Source organism: Pezoporus flaviventris, unplaced genomic scaffold (genome assembly GCF_033815535.1).
Source record: "Pezoporus flaviventris isolate CSIRO_AGI_PZ_B2104156 unplaced genomic scaffold, CSIRO_AGI_Pfla_v1 ptg000002l, whole genome shotgun sequence".
In the NCBI taxonomy this organism is placed as follows: domain Eukaryota; kingdom Metazoa; phylum Chordata; class Aves; order Psittaciformes; family Psittacidae; genus Pezoporus; species Pezoporus flaviventris.
The window spans coordinates 24,180,224-24,193,559 of NW_026892550.1; positions in this window are offsets into that span (position 1 = coordinate 24,180,224).

Consider the following 13,336-nt stretch of genomic DNA (forward strand, 5'->3'; position numbering starts at 1 on the left):
GAAAAGCTGTTCTATGTAATTGTTTCCTTAAATTGCTGTTTTCAATTTGCATAATGTATCATTTAAGTAAAGGTAAAGAAGCATTTCATCTTGATAATTTCTGCCACAGCTGAGATTGCAAAATTGCTCCTTGTTAGAAGGAAATTTTTAAGAAGTGCAATCACTGCAACTTTCCAGATGGCAACTAACATATTTTTCAGTGTGCTGCAATAATATGTTATAGATATGCCTGCTATTCAGTTCAAACTAGGAAGCATTTGCTCCAGCTGAGGTAATTTTTTTGGCCATACTTTTTCATACTGTATCATGCTTCTTGACATTTCATGATTTTTTTATTTCCAAAGCTCTAAATTTTACTTTTATATGAAAAAGTCTCTAAAAATTTGGTTTATCTAATTTCTTTGCTACTAAAGCTCATTCTTTTTTTCCAGCCTCATTTAAGAATGCAATTCAGTAGTCACAATGCCATTCTACATTTATCAGTTCTTACCTCCTCCTAACTTAAATATATTTCTACTGTTAATAGTAGATATTACTACAGCATCCTATACTTCAGGTTTATCCATACAGCTATATATCCATACATCCTATACAGCTACAGCATCCTATCCTTTAGGTTTATCCATAAGGTGAGACATACAAAACACTGAATTTCTCCTGAAGCAACATGGAGGTTCACGTCTAATACCTCTCTAAAATGAGTCTTTAACTATAAAGTTGCTGAAAATATAAATTTCATTGTATTGAATAGTTTTGCACAGGTCAAAAGTCTATAAATATGATTTTTTTTTGTTTGTTTGGGTTTAGTCTTACATTTATCTGAGCTTTTGACTCAGCCAGGCATATATAAGGCTTATCGTTCATAAAGTCACTGCTTATCTGCTTAATTTGGTTCAGTGCTGGGCAGGACTGGAAAGTTCAATAGCAGACACAGACATTCAACTACTTAAATTAAAGTAAATAAATATATAAATCCATGACAAAGAACATATAGAATCATACTGGTTAAAAAATCCTGTTCCTTGACTTAGCTGAAGACTGCAAGTCAGATCCAGAGGTGTCTCCCTGTTTCTCAGGGAGAAGAAAACACTCTTAGTCACCCTGAAGCTCTTGACCTTCATCAGGAATCATTCTTATTTACCTGAACTCTCCCATTTTCTCTTTGAACTTCAAAGCAAGCAGGGTACATAGCCTTATTGTCTCTGCACTACAGTATCACAGAGCTGTGCAGATGATCAAAACTAAATTTGTTCTTGATTGAGTCATTTTCTTTTTCTTAAATTTTGAATACTTTCCTTCTCTGTCACCTGCAAGTCTACAACCCCTCATTTGAAATTCTTTAGACCAAGTTTATTAAAATAGGACATGCACACCCCTACTCAGTGGTTGGTTTATTAATCCGTCTTTTTCTACCACAACTGGAAAAAACTGTTTTTTCATTGTAAATTTGAAAATCTTGGGTTTGTTTACCTGTAAACTTAGGTGCTTTAAAGATTTATTTTTGATCATTGTCTTTGTTTTTGAAGCTCAACATTTTAACACTGAAGAACATAAAAATCTGTGATTATTTCATTTTTTATGACATCTTGCTCAAAGAAAGCTCTATGAAATATTTTACGTCAAAATAACTCCAATGCTTCTCTAACGTTTAATGACAATGACATGAACTCAAGCGATCTGCAAGGCAGCAAAGAAGGCACCTGCATACAAGGGCCAGATTTCCTGTCTACTGTCTGACCTGAAAGACCACAAGAAATGAAGAGATTATCTAGAATATGTGCACTTTGGCCATGTGGTTGGTGAGTCATGGAGCTGGCACTGTATGTTTGGGTGGAATAAGCTGTGGTACGTCTCAGGTACCTATATGCCACTGCCCGAATACGATCACAGACTGTGAGGTTCACATGAGATTGCACCAGCAAGACCATTTATTTATGATGTCTGAAACACTAAATGGCTTTATCTGAAAATAAGGGAATGCGTTAGGGTTATTTCCTAGAGAAAGGATCTAATTGCAGTAATACATGTCAATTCATTTTGAAATACAGGTAATAAGGGCATACAATGCACTAATAGCTAAATTTGGCCTTCAGCTAGGATTATCATAACCCAGTGGGGTTTTCCTCTGCAACTGCTATTTAAAAATTCTGCTTTCAACACAGTTTGTCACATTCCTCCATAAAGCTTCTGCTGAATGACCAGGTAAAATGACAGTCTCTTGAGGAACACAAGGACTCTTCTCTAGCCCACTGCTTTCTGTTGCACCTATGTAATAGGTTAAACCTGCCCAGGACATTGGCCTGCTGCTGAGGCCAGCTGGCAGTGAACAGAGTAATGCCATTTACTTCTCTTGCCTTCCAGTGAGGGCAACGATGTACTGAGAAAGCTCTCATCACGAACTCCCAGACTGCATCCAGAAACCTCCTGGCTAGCTGGTGCAAGCTAAAACCACTCCAGAGACTAGTTTAGGTACTCCTAGTACAGACATAATCAGGAAGAAATAAAAGTAAGAAAGAAATAAAACTATGTTTTTGTTTCACTGGCCAAACACTGGACTTCAGAGTATAATTACTGCACTGGGAGGTGACAACAAAAGTTACTAAATTAATATCTAAGTGGGATTATTTCTCTTCCACACCAGGTATCCGAGCCAGGTTTATGTAGCTGCCTGAACAATTTATTAATAAAAGAATTTCTGACAAAATTAACATGAACAAATTGTTTTTGCATTCATTCATAACTCAGAAAAACTCTTCAGAAACATTATTTACTTCACAGACAATTTCAGTCCTGATTAACTAGAGCATCGTTCTTCAGGAGAGCACTTGAGCATGTCTTCAAGTCCCACTGAAGTCAATTATCAGGTTAGTTAAGAAAACAGTTTTGAAGGGAGATCAGGGAGGAACATTTAACAGGAAAAAAAAAAAAGGAAAAGAAAAAAAAAAGAAAAGCAGAGAAGGAGAGAAACAGAGGCAGGACACAGGATAAAGCCTAACTGAAAAGAACCAGGAGGATTTGAGATTAAATCTGATGGCCTTGGACTACTGTACTTTGGCCACTGTAGGGATCTGTACCTCATTTTTCAGTACCTCCAGCACAAACACAGTAGAAAATATCTTCTGTACTTCTCTAATTTCTTTGTAACTCATGGAAAATGCTTTATTCTATCAAGTTTTCCCAGAAAACTCTTAAAATAAACATGTTAATAACACAACACAAAGCTATATGTAACCTGAATTAACTACTTGTGAGGGCCACCTAAATTTACGTACATAAATGTAATATGTATTAACTGAATACAGAAAAAAAAACAAAATAATGGTTACAGAAAAACACAACAGCAATGCATTTGCAAGGGCATCCCTAATACTCATGGGGAAAATCCATGACAATGAATTAAGCACACAATTAAGTAATGATTTGGTTGATTTGCTCAATTTAGCACACCCTGCTCCTATGATAATGGAAGTAAGAGCTGCTCACACTATATAATGTAATTTACTCAATGAATCTGACTTTAATGTGAACAAGGTAATGATAAATCAAGCCACATGAAACAAGAAGGGAATGCTCAGGCTCATTCCCTCAACTCTTACTTTGAGCACCTGTCACCTGTGGCTGTCATAGGTCAGTCCTTCTCATCTGACAGAACAACCAGACAACAACATCCACTGGGACAGAGGTTGGATAGATAACCAAGGATTTAATTTAGAGTTCAGTATAAGTCTCTACATAACCAAATTTAAACATTTTAGCAAGACTTGAATTCCATAGCATACTTGTTAGAGGGGGAAAAAAAGCCATAAAGCAGCGACTGCAAGACCTTAAATTACCTCAGAAAACAATTTTTTTATATTTTTCAAATTATGTCAAGATTATCTGAGAGTAGAATTGCCTTTCCCTCCCATCCACTGCCCACCTTTACTTCCCTGTCACCTGCCCTTCTCTCCTCCTCCCAACTCCTAGGAAAAAATGCCTTTGCAATGGTATCAGCATGAAACAGCATCTGCTTGGGTTTAATTCTAACTCTACAGTAGGTTTGGATGTTGGATTTCACTGAGGGGAACCTAAAAAGCTGTGATGACCAGCATTTAGCCCAGGTTTTTTAATCCAGAACTTTACAGGCACAGACCCATACACGGTCACAATACAGGTACATAATCAGGGCAATTTAACTTGTGACTGGCTACCTCTACCTTTACAAACTCTTTTTGAGCCAAGTATCAAAACCACTATAGCATTTAGCAACAAAGCTGGGGTGAAGTTCACAGGATGCTTGTGTCACTGGGGAAAAATAATCCTCCTATAGCTTGGTCTGTGTTCATACAACCCACATAACCCTTTGGCCTCTTCAACTGAGTCAGTTCCCATATTTAAAGGCCATAAACTGCTTTATCAGCTGCCATTTTAGCAATATTTAGGGCCAAATCCAGCAACATCAGCAGGCACTGCAACACCTGTCTCTTTGCATTCCACGTGCAATGTTACCTGGGGCTAAGGCTCTCTGAGCACATAGGTTCCCCAAACGAGGGATCCTGAAACACTGTGAAAAATGTGTCCAAAATTATCCCCCAAACTAGCAACTGAATTATGCACCTTTGTCACCTCCAGATCCTAGACAGGCTTCTAAAGCAAAATACCTTCTAGTGTGTTCCAAGGAACACTATGAGGCGTCTTTGCTATAATGGCCCACTGGTTATGTTTACAGTTACTTTATGCCATCTGGGAACCTGCACCCATATACACCTTGTAGGCAGGAGTCTCTGAAGGCCTTTTATGGGCAAGTGCTCTAAACATTAGCCTTGTAAAGAAATTACGTAAGTACCACGTCAGTCAGTAATCAGTTTAAAAACTACCCACCCAGTAGCTACAACACCGGGGAGACCCAGTTGTTCATGTCATTTTGTTGTGCTTTCCTATGCTGTGAACGACACTTCAGAGTAGCTCTTTATACAGTCTCTTGTCATCTGAAAAAAGAAAATAATACATTTTTAATTTATTTTCTGTAGTTCAAAATGAGATTTTCTCATTTTCTCCACAGAGGAAACAGAAAAAGTCATATAGGAAATATACCCAAAATTGTAATAAATACTAGTGAATACGTTTGGACACATTTCCCATCCTAGAACACCTTTGTCATCTTATCCCTATGGCTTCACATCTGCTAGCTTACCCGCAAGATTCCTTTCACACCATTCCTCACGGCAGCAACATAATTCCAGTCCAAAGGCTTTCATTAGCATTAAAGCAAGCTCAGCAATACAGATAAAACCTCTACTTTTCTCAAAGACTACCCTTCAGCATTGCTTTCCAACAAAGCTGAAAAACAAGCCTTTGATATATAATTTCTCTAAATCTTGCTGCCTTAATCACTGCAATTCCTGCCTTTGTATTCCCTCACCTAATAACATCAGGTTGTCACCAGTTCCTGCCTGCTCTCAAACTGGGGCTACACTTCACCCTGTCTCTTGAATTTCTCCAGCCTCACTCAGCTGTGCTCTTTCCCAGGGTGAAGTCAATGCAACTGCCTGTCTCTCTGTGCCTATGCTGGCTGTCATCCTGACATGACACCTGCTAGAATAAGGTACAATAAGCTATGTGAGTTACATCCAGTCTATTCCCAGGTATTCCTTCACTTATATCTGGAGCTGTCATCTGGTTGAATTCCTAGATAATTTTACTCTTATCATCTCAGACTATCTAACAGGCGGAGCTGGCTTTACATTTAATACATTCCAGGTCAGAGTCTATTCATTAGATGAACAGTAATATTCTCCATTTGGGACCAGGACCTTTTATTCAAATAAGGACATACTTACCTGTCTCTTCTCCAGGATCATTCCAGCAGAGTATCTCAGAATACATTTATGAGACTAAGCTCTGCAGAAAGGAAGGAGGAAAAGGACAGAAGACAGTGGCAGGTAAAGAGCCAAAACCTGACTTCCCCAACCGAGTCCTTCTCAGTTGCACAGGTCCACAGTGAAAATGCTCAAACAGCAAACACAGGCTCAATTTCCTTCAACTCAAACCGAACATATACATACAACAGAACTCTCATGCTGCTAACTACCAGGAACAGATCCTAGTGCTCTCATGAAATACTAATCACACCCAAATATATGAAGATGTATGAAAAATGAATTTAGGAGGTACTTTGCAGTAGCCTAAAGCAAAATTCCTAGTTGCTTTCAGCATGGAACTAAATTCTTACAGGCAGAGTTCTGACTTGCATAAAACCTGATCCCAGCATGCACTGAAGCCAATGGCAACTTTCCTTGGATGCTAAACAGGCCTCATGTGTAGCCTAACAGCAGAATTCCCTGCCTAATCAATGCAAGCGCCATTAATACAACATGGGATGTGGGGTAGCATTATGCCACAGAGCATTAAGTGGCAGCAGCAGCACATACGACTGATTTGTGCATCAGGCTTAAAAAGCACAGCCACAGCAGTCAGGAGAAAAGGACATAGAGTCTCCCAAATCTAGGAACTAGCTGTGGCTGTCAAACACAGCAGATTTCTTGGCATCAACATCTGTGCCTGAAGCAAGCAGCAATTACAGCACTTTGCAGTTCTGTAAGCCATTCTGACAGCTCTCATCTCAGCCTGCAAAAAGATTTGATGGTTCCAGCCACACTTAGCAGTAGAGGTGAGGGTGCCCCACTCCTTGTCTTGCACAGGCAACCACACACACCGAAATGATTTTTCCATACATCTCTCTCTACATGTATTTAGTGCTAGGCATTTTTCATCCTTACTGAAACACAGGTTTTGCAAGTCTATGCCTTTAAATGCATGTAAGCTTTACCAGGCCCAAGCACAGAACATTAGAAAATCACATTAAGTCATGTAAAGAAGCAGAGCAGCTGACAACTGGCCTGTTGTCAGATAAGGCAAGAAGTGTTATACATTACCTCACAGCAATAAAAAATAAAATTAAATTTAAAAAGAGAGAATAAAGTGGGCACTGCTAGTATGTGTATTATTTGTTTCTGCTGCGGGGGGAGGCATGGCAATTTATTTAGTTTTTAAGTTGTTAACATAACGACACATCTTGACAAGATACAGAGGTAGACTGGTGTGCCATCTTAATACAATACAATATTATTCATCATATTGCTGATTAAACCCATCCCTTTTTCTATCTTATATAAAGCATCAGGTTGATTGATTCATTCAGCTAACGTCATCAATGTTCCAGCAATAACTGCAGGAGGATCCATCTCAAAGTCTCCTATACTCCTTCCTTTTCCTGCTTCAGGCCACAATTAGAAAGACAACTGTTTAAGAACTCTCACAATTGTATTTTATTTGACATCAGCAATATACACTGGAGTATAATAGGAACAATTTTTTGCACAATCTTTCTTGCAAGATGGATTTATTTTCCAAATACATAGATGTTCATAACACAAGAAGGTAACACTTAAGCTGCACAATAGCAAAACAAGTTGACAGCTATCAAACCACCTTTTGTTAGTATAGTCAGGTGACCAGCATTGAATATATGCATTCAGACAATTTAGTTAACCTCTGATTCTTCCAATCCTCCCAGCCACATTGTTCTATGCAATAAAAATATGCACGAAGAATAGGGTAAAGAAATTCAACTCCAAGTTTCCCTTTGCTTTGATTTCCCTTCAGATTTTCCCCCATGTATGAGTTAATACGAAGGGATAAACATCAGAATTTACTGTGGCACAGAAACTCTTGTAACATGCATCTAGGACAGGTCACATATTGCAGAAGTAGTAAACCACTGACAGAGAAGATAGGGGATTTAGGACTTTCCCAAGAGGGTGTTAAAGAATCATTCCTACTGTGCTCCCTTAGTGCGCATTTCCTGCATGCCATGGCTTTTAAAGAAAACAGAATATAAAATACTTCAAAAAGCTTCATATTTTTCACTGGGAATATTCCTTACAATTTCTTACAGTCTAAGCTTAAACCCAAATGCTTTGGTTGCAATGGACAGGGCTTCAAAGGAAAATAAAAGCTTACAGTCAATTAAAATACCAGTAAATACCATCTTCTTGTTTTATTTACTTTTTTTTTCAGCTTAAAAACTCCCTTCCTCTTTTGGCTCCTCAGGTGGTATGGCTATTAAACTTTTAATTAGCACAGAAGTTAGCATCTCCTAGCCTGCCTCTCTGACCACTGGGAGCTGAGAGAGCGAGAAAAAGGATGTTCCACATCATTTGCTAGATGGACTGATTTTAACAGCTCAAAAACGTTCTTCAGCCATTTGGAATATCAGAACTGGCAGGATTAGCAGAGCACAAAATCTGAAGGTAAAGGTGAGGAGAAACAGGACCTTGAGGCAACTATTAGGGAGCTTATTTATTGTCAGCATGTAAACACTGTGCAGCCAGGCTTTTAACATAGTGTTGATTCTCTGTGTTTTTGCTAGTGATGCAACATTCTTCACATGAATCCAAGTCAAATGGTCCCACAGAATGAGTGGGCACTGGTAGTATGCATCCAGAAAATCTAGAAACCAGGAAATCTTTTGTCTGCTCTAAAACTGACTTGTATTTCAAGTATCCAAAGTGTTTTCTGACTCTGCGCTCATGCTGGAGCTTGAAACCTGCGCAACAATCTTTAAAACCACTGCTTCGGTACTCCAACCCTACGCACGCTGCACCTCACTCCCTGGCTATCAGGTTTTATCTGCCACCAGCATAGGGACATGCCCTCCCACTGCCCAGGCTCTGCTGTCCACCTTGGTGATGCTCAGTGCAGAGAGAGCCTGCAGCCAAGCAAAAGGCATGTGAAACCCTCACCATACCATCCCAGTGGCTGCCATCCCCCACCTCGATGCAAGCCAAGAGAGCAAAGCCAAGAACAGGTCTAGAACAAATTCAAATGGTGCAAAAGTAGCAGGACATGCTGAAGTGTGTTTCTAGATTGTACACTTCAGGGTTTTTCAATAGCTAATGAGCAGCTCTTAAGCCTAATTCAAGTCTCATGTTTTACCTCAGCAAAACGGGTAATGGTCTCCAGCCTCAGTGGTTCTTATCCGCAACTGGGATTACCTACTTCTGCTGAACAGGTTACTCCATCAGGACTAAATTTAGACCTACAAAACTACGTTCCTAACTCAGCAAGGCCAGCACTTACCAAGTGCCCTCCTGACTCAACTGATGAACTGAACCTAAGAATTCCTAGGTCTTGATGGAAAAGGCATTGCCTTCTGTACTCCCCCCATGGCACAGCAGAGGGAAAACCTGAAAGTGTACAGGGAAACTGTTAACTCATGTACTTCATAAGAACAATTGAAAGCATGAAGATCAAAGAAGGTCTTTTCTTTACTCACGTTTTCTCTTACCTGATTTCACCATATTTATGTACTTCCAGGTAGGAAGTAAGAAGTAGCCTTTTTCAATCTCTCTACAAGACTATCCCACCTTGTTTATGCACAATCATCTTATTCTCCAAATGAAAAAAAAACAAAACAATCCATGTCTTTATGAAATGGCTACTGAATATCACACAACTAAGCACCTTTCTCACAATGACATCTATTAACTAGCTTATTAACTAGAAAACCCACATACATTCGTGTCTTACCTTACTAAGTGAAATGGCTACGGATAAAATTCAGAGAAAAATTCAGCTTGATTTTCTCCTTCACAAAGACACAGCAGAATGGATAAATGAGCAGCAAAGACAAAACCCCTTTTCCAATGTTTAAGCTACAGGAGAAGTGGTAAGGGCATAATAACTATACCTACAGAAGATCAGTGACACAGTCTGCTTCTGGGAAGGCCTGCTAACTGCTGGCATGAGACTGTGGGTACTTGCCAGTTAGCAGCACTAAGCATGCTCTGTTTCATTACCGTATGTGTACTTGTCACTCCCACCACGCTCCGTATCAGAAGATTTAACAGACGCACAAAGAGAAGACAAGACTGCAATACATCTTTGTCCTCCTTGGGGATGTTCAGTGCTATTAGTGGGCATCAGCAGCGCTGAGTTGAAGGAAGAGTCAGACTGAAGATCAGCTTCAGTCTGCTCTATTCTGTACTCTAAGAAAGCATTTTTCATCCCACCCCCAGTGACCCAAGGATGCTGACACTCCATGGTTCAGCTTAGATGCACAGCAATGTGGATGCATCCCAGCAGGCAGCAGCTGCTAGCTCACATCTCTCCAGTTTCCTAGTCACCCCATCAGAAACCTTAGGACAGATTAACTGTGCTGATCCTCAGGCAGGATTCTCAGTTGGTGTTGAATTCCACACTGCACTCAGCTGGTGCCTAAGCTGCCTATTCGGAAAAGAGTTTAGCTGGTATTTTTGTAAGTGGCTTAATCCAGTTTAAGATCTGCAGTGTGTTTGAAAGAGGCGGTCTCCTCACTATCCTTCCTCCCTTCTATTTCTGACCATAGATTCCTGCCTTTTCCCACATCAGCAACATAAAAGCCTTCATGCGCTTAGTGGGTTACAAACGCATCTTTGCTTTTCATGGAATCCACACTGTGCAAGTGCTGATGTCGTGATGTGTTTTTTCAGACGTATCTCCCATAAATGCAGCTGCAGCCCACAAGCTGTAGTACTGACCAGATTATCAGAAATGCTCAGAAAAAAGCTCCCATGAATTCAGGTACAGGAATGAAGTCTTCAGATTTAGTAGGAAGGCATGATACTTCCAAAACTGACTGTTGCTGTAAGGAAAGCTTTTTTCTCATATCCCCCCCCTCCCCCCCCTTCTATAGTTGAATTAAAACAGAAGTACCAATCTCTGTATTCAGTCTTTTAAACACAAAGCAAGTTAAATGCTAAAAGCTCCAAAGTGTTTCATTACTTTGAATATTAAATTACTGAAAATGAAATATATGGAGTCCAGAAAGACAAAATTGCTACTATTTACATTTTTGGTTGAGAAATGCTCTGAAACAGCTAGAAACAGTAACACTTAAAAAACCCGTAGTCTTCTTCCTTTACCATTTTGTCTTCTAACACTTCTTGGCTATGAAAATATCCTTTTTAAATGAAAACAATTTCAATGGAACACAAATGTTTCTAAGAGGACATTAGCAACTTATTTTCTTTATTACTTTCTCATTATATTTATAATGAAGAAATAATTATTTCTAGGCTGTTTCCTGCCAGATGCTGTTCTAGTACCTCTAATAGGACATATCTTAAAATAACTGCTTGGTAACAAGAACAAGAAACTAAATATTTCGTCCTTACTCATGTTTTCCTTTCTCTTCCTTTTCTCTCTCTTGAAGTAACTTCATTGATTTGGGTTCTTTCATAAATTCTGGCCTGCTTATATCTTTTTCCTCCATTATTTGTTATTGAGGCAATTCATAAAATCACCTTTATGGGGGGAAAGTGACTACAGAGGGCATCTGATGTTCAAAAAAGGCAGAGATTACCTCTGTTTTAATGCCAACAGAGGCAGGATGAGAATCCTCAGGCTGTTTCACACCAGCTCAAAACATCCCTCCTCACCACTTCCTTTGTACCACCACTAAGACAAGGAACCAGATCAGAGAACTGATCCCGCTGGCAACTAACCAGCCAAAAGACCAGCCAAACTTGGCTTTTTAGCTAGACAAGTTATTTCAGCCAGCTCACCACCATCACACAAATACTTCTCCCCACACAACACAAGACAGCAAGGAAGAAGGTGGCAGAGCTATATTCAGATTCATCAGTAATATAGTTTTATGGTAGAGTAATCACAGTCTTAAAAAAAACCCAAACCAAAACCAGAAAATCCCCCATAGATTCTGCTGGCAGTCTGTCTGGAGCAGGCTGCCTCAGTGGATGGTGGGACATAAGCCAGCTCCAATCCAGAGGCCTCTTGGAGCAACCTTGCCCTGAATCCTGCCCTGCTTAACATGCTTCATGAGCCCTTCGAATAAGGGTTAAATACTCAAGGCCAGGATTTTGCACAAGTGGATACATTTTCCCATGAATATGCTGCTGGTATTGATTTGCAAAGGCATGTGTCAATGAAACAAAAGGATATTTTCATTTTAATTATACAAGAACTCCAGTTATCTGAAACTCCTCAAATATTCACCACAGCTCTGGTGCCAGAGAATGTTGCCAAAAATTAATAAAAAAATGGTTCCATGTACCTATGGAATCATCTATTTATGAAAAGCATATTATTCAGTTGCCAACCTGGTATATTCGAACTGAAAAAGAGATTCCCAACCTTGCAAATGTAAAGCAGACTATGAAGTTACTGTTAGTAATAAGGTTAACTATCTCATACTTTGAAAGCACTTTGAAAAAATACCTGTACACATTCTTGACTTCCGAGTCCTCTGTCACTGTGCATCTTTACATACCATGGAAATGAGTCACCAGCACAAGATGATGAGGCAAAGCACAGCAGTACTCAATTATATTTTGTAATGCACTGAGTTCAGAAGTCCAACTGAGTGCTGTCGCCTGATTCTTCTATCAACCTCCAGCTGAGTTTTTCCCATGGATGAAAACATATTCACAAATAATTATTATTTCCTTAAATTCTTCTCTATGCCATCGGATCATTCATAGAGTGCTATGTCAGTTAACAGCAACATGGATACAACATTCAAAAAAACACAGCACAAAGGTTGAAGGCACTCAACATCAGCAAGACCACCAGCAGGAAATAACCTAGATTTTTGTGCTAGTTGAGGGTTAATTCAGTAGTTCTGTATTTTTGCTCAGGACCTTTTTCTTGAAAATACAGATATGAAGATGATCATAAAAAATAAAAAAAAAAAAGAAAAAAATTACCTACCTTACATGGTGCTTTCCATCCAAAAAGGAAATCTTCCAAAACAAGACTGCTTGTAACTGTGTCTTGAGTCTGCCTCCCTTACAATTCAGGGAATTCATATTATTTGAATGGATACATACATATGCATGCATCCAGGCTGCAATCACATTAGTATTTTAAATGCTAAAACTATGCTATTATATAAAAAGAGCATTCAATAGTTGATGGAAATTTGGATGGTTTTCTAAAAAGGAAATCTCCAAGGCCTTTTTATTTTTCCTGCTGTTAGTTTTATTTTAAAGAAGCCATCACACTCTCAGTTTCTCTTGCACAAGAGAAATTAAAATAGAATATAACAACAACAAAAAAAAACTGTAGCGAACTGAAGTGGATAGGGACTGGTTTGCTTTCGAGTCCTTTCTAGTGGAATAACATAAAAATCATAAGTCTGAGATATATGTAGATGCACTACGTTACGGTCTAGAAGGCCCTGTTAGTCAATTCTGAAGTAAATGCCTACTGCATTGTCTAATTCATGTGAAAACAAGGTATGTTTTACAAATTCTACCAATTTTACAATAACTGCATTTTTCATTCCCTCTGGTTA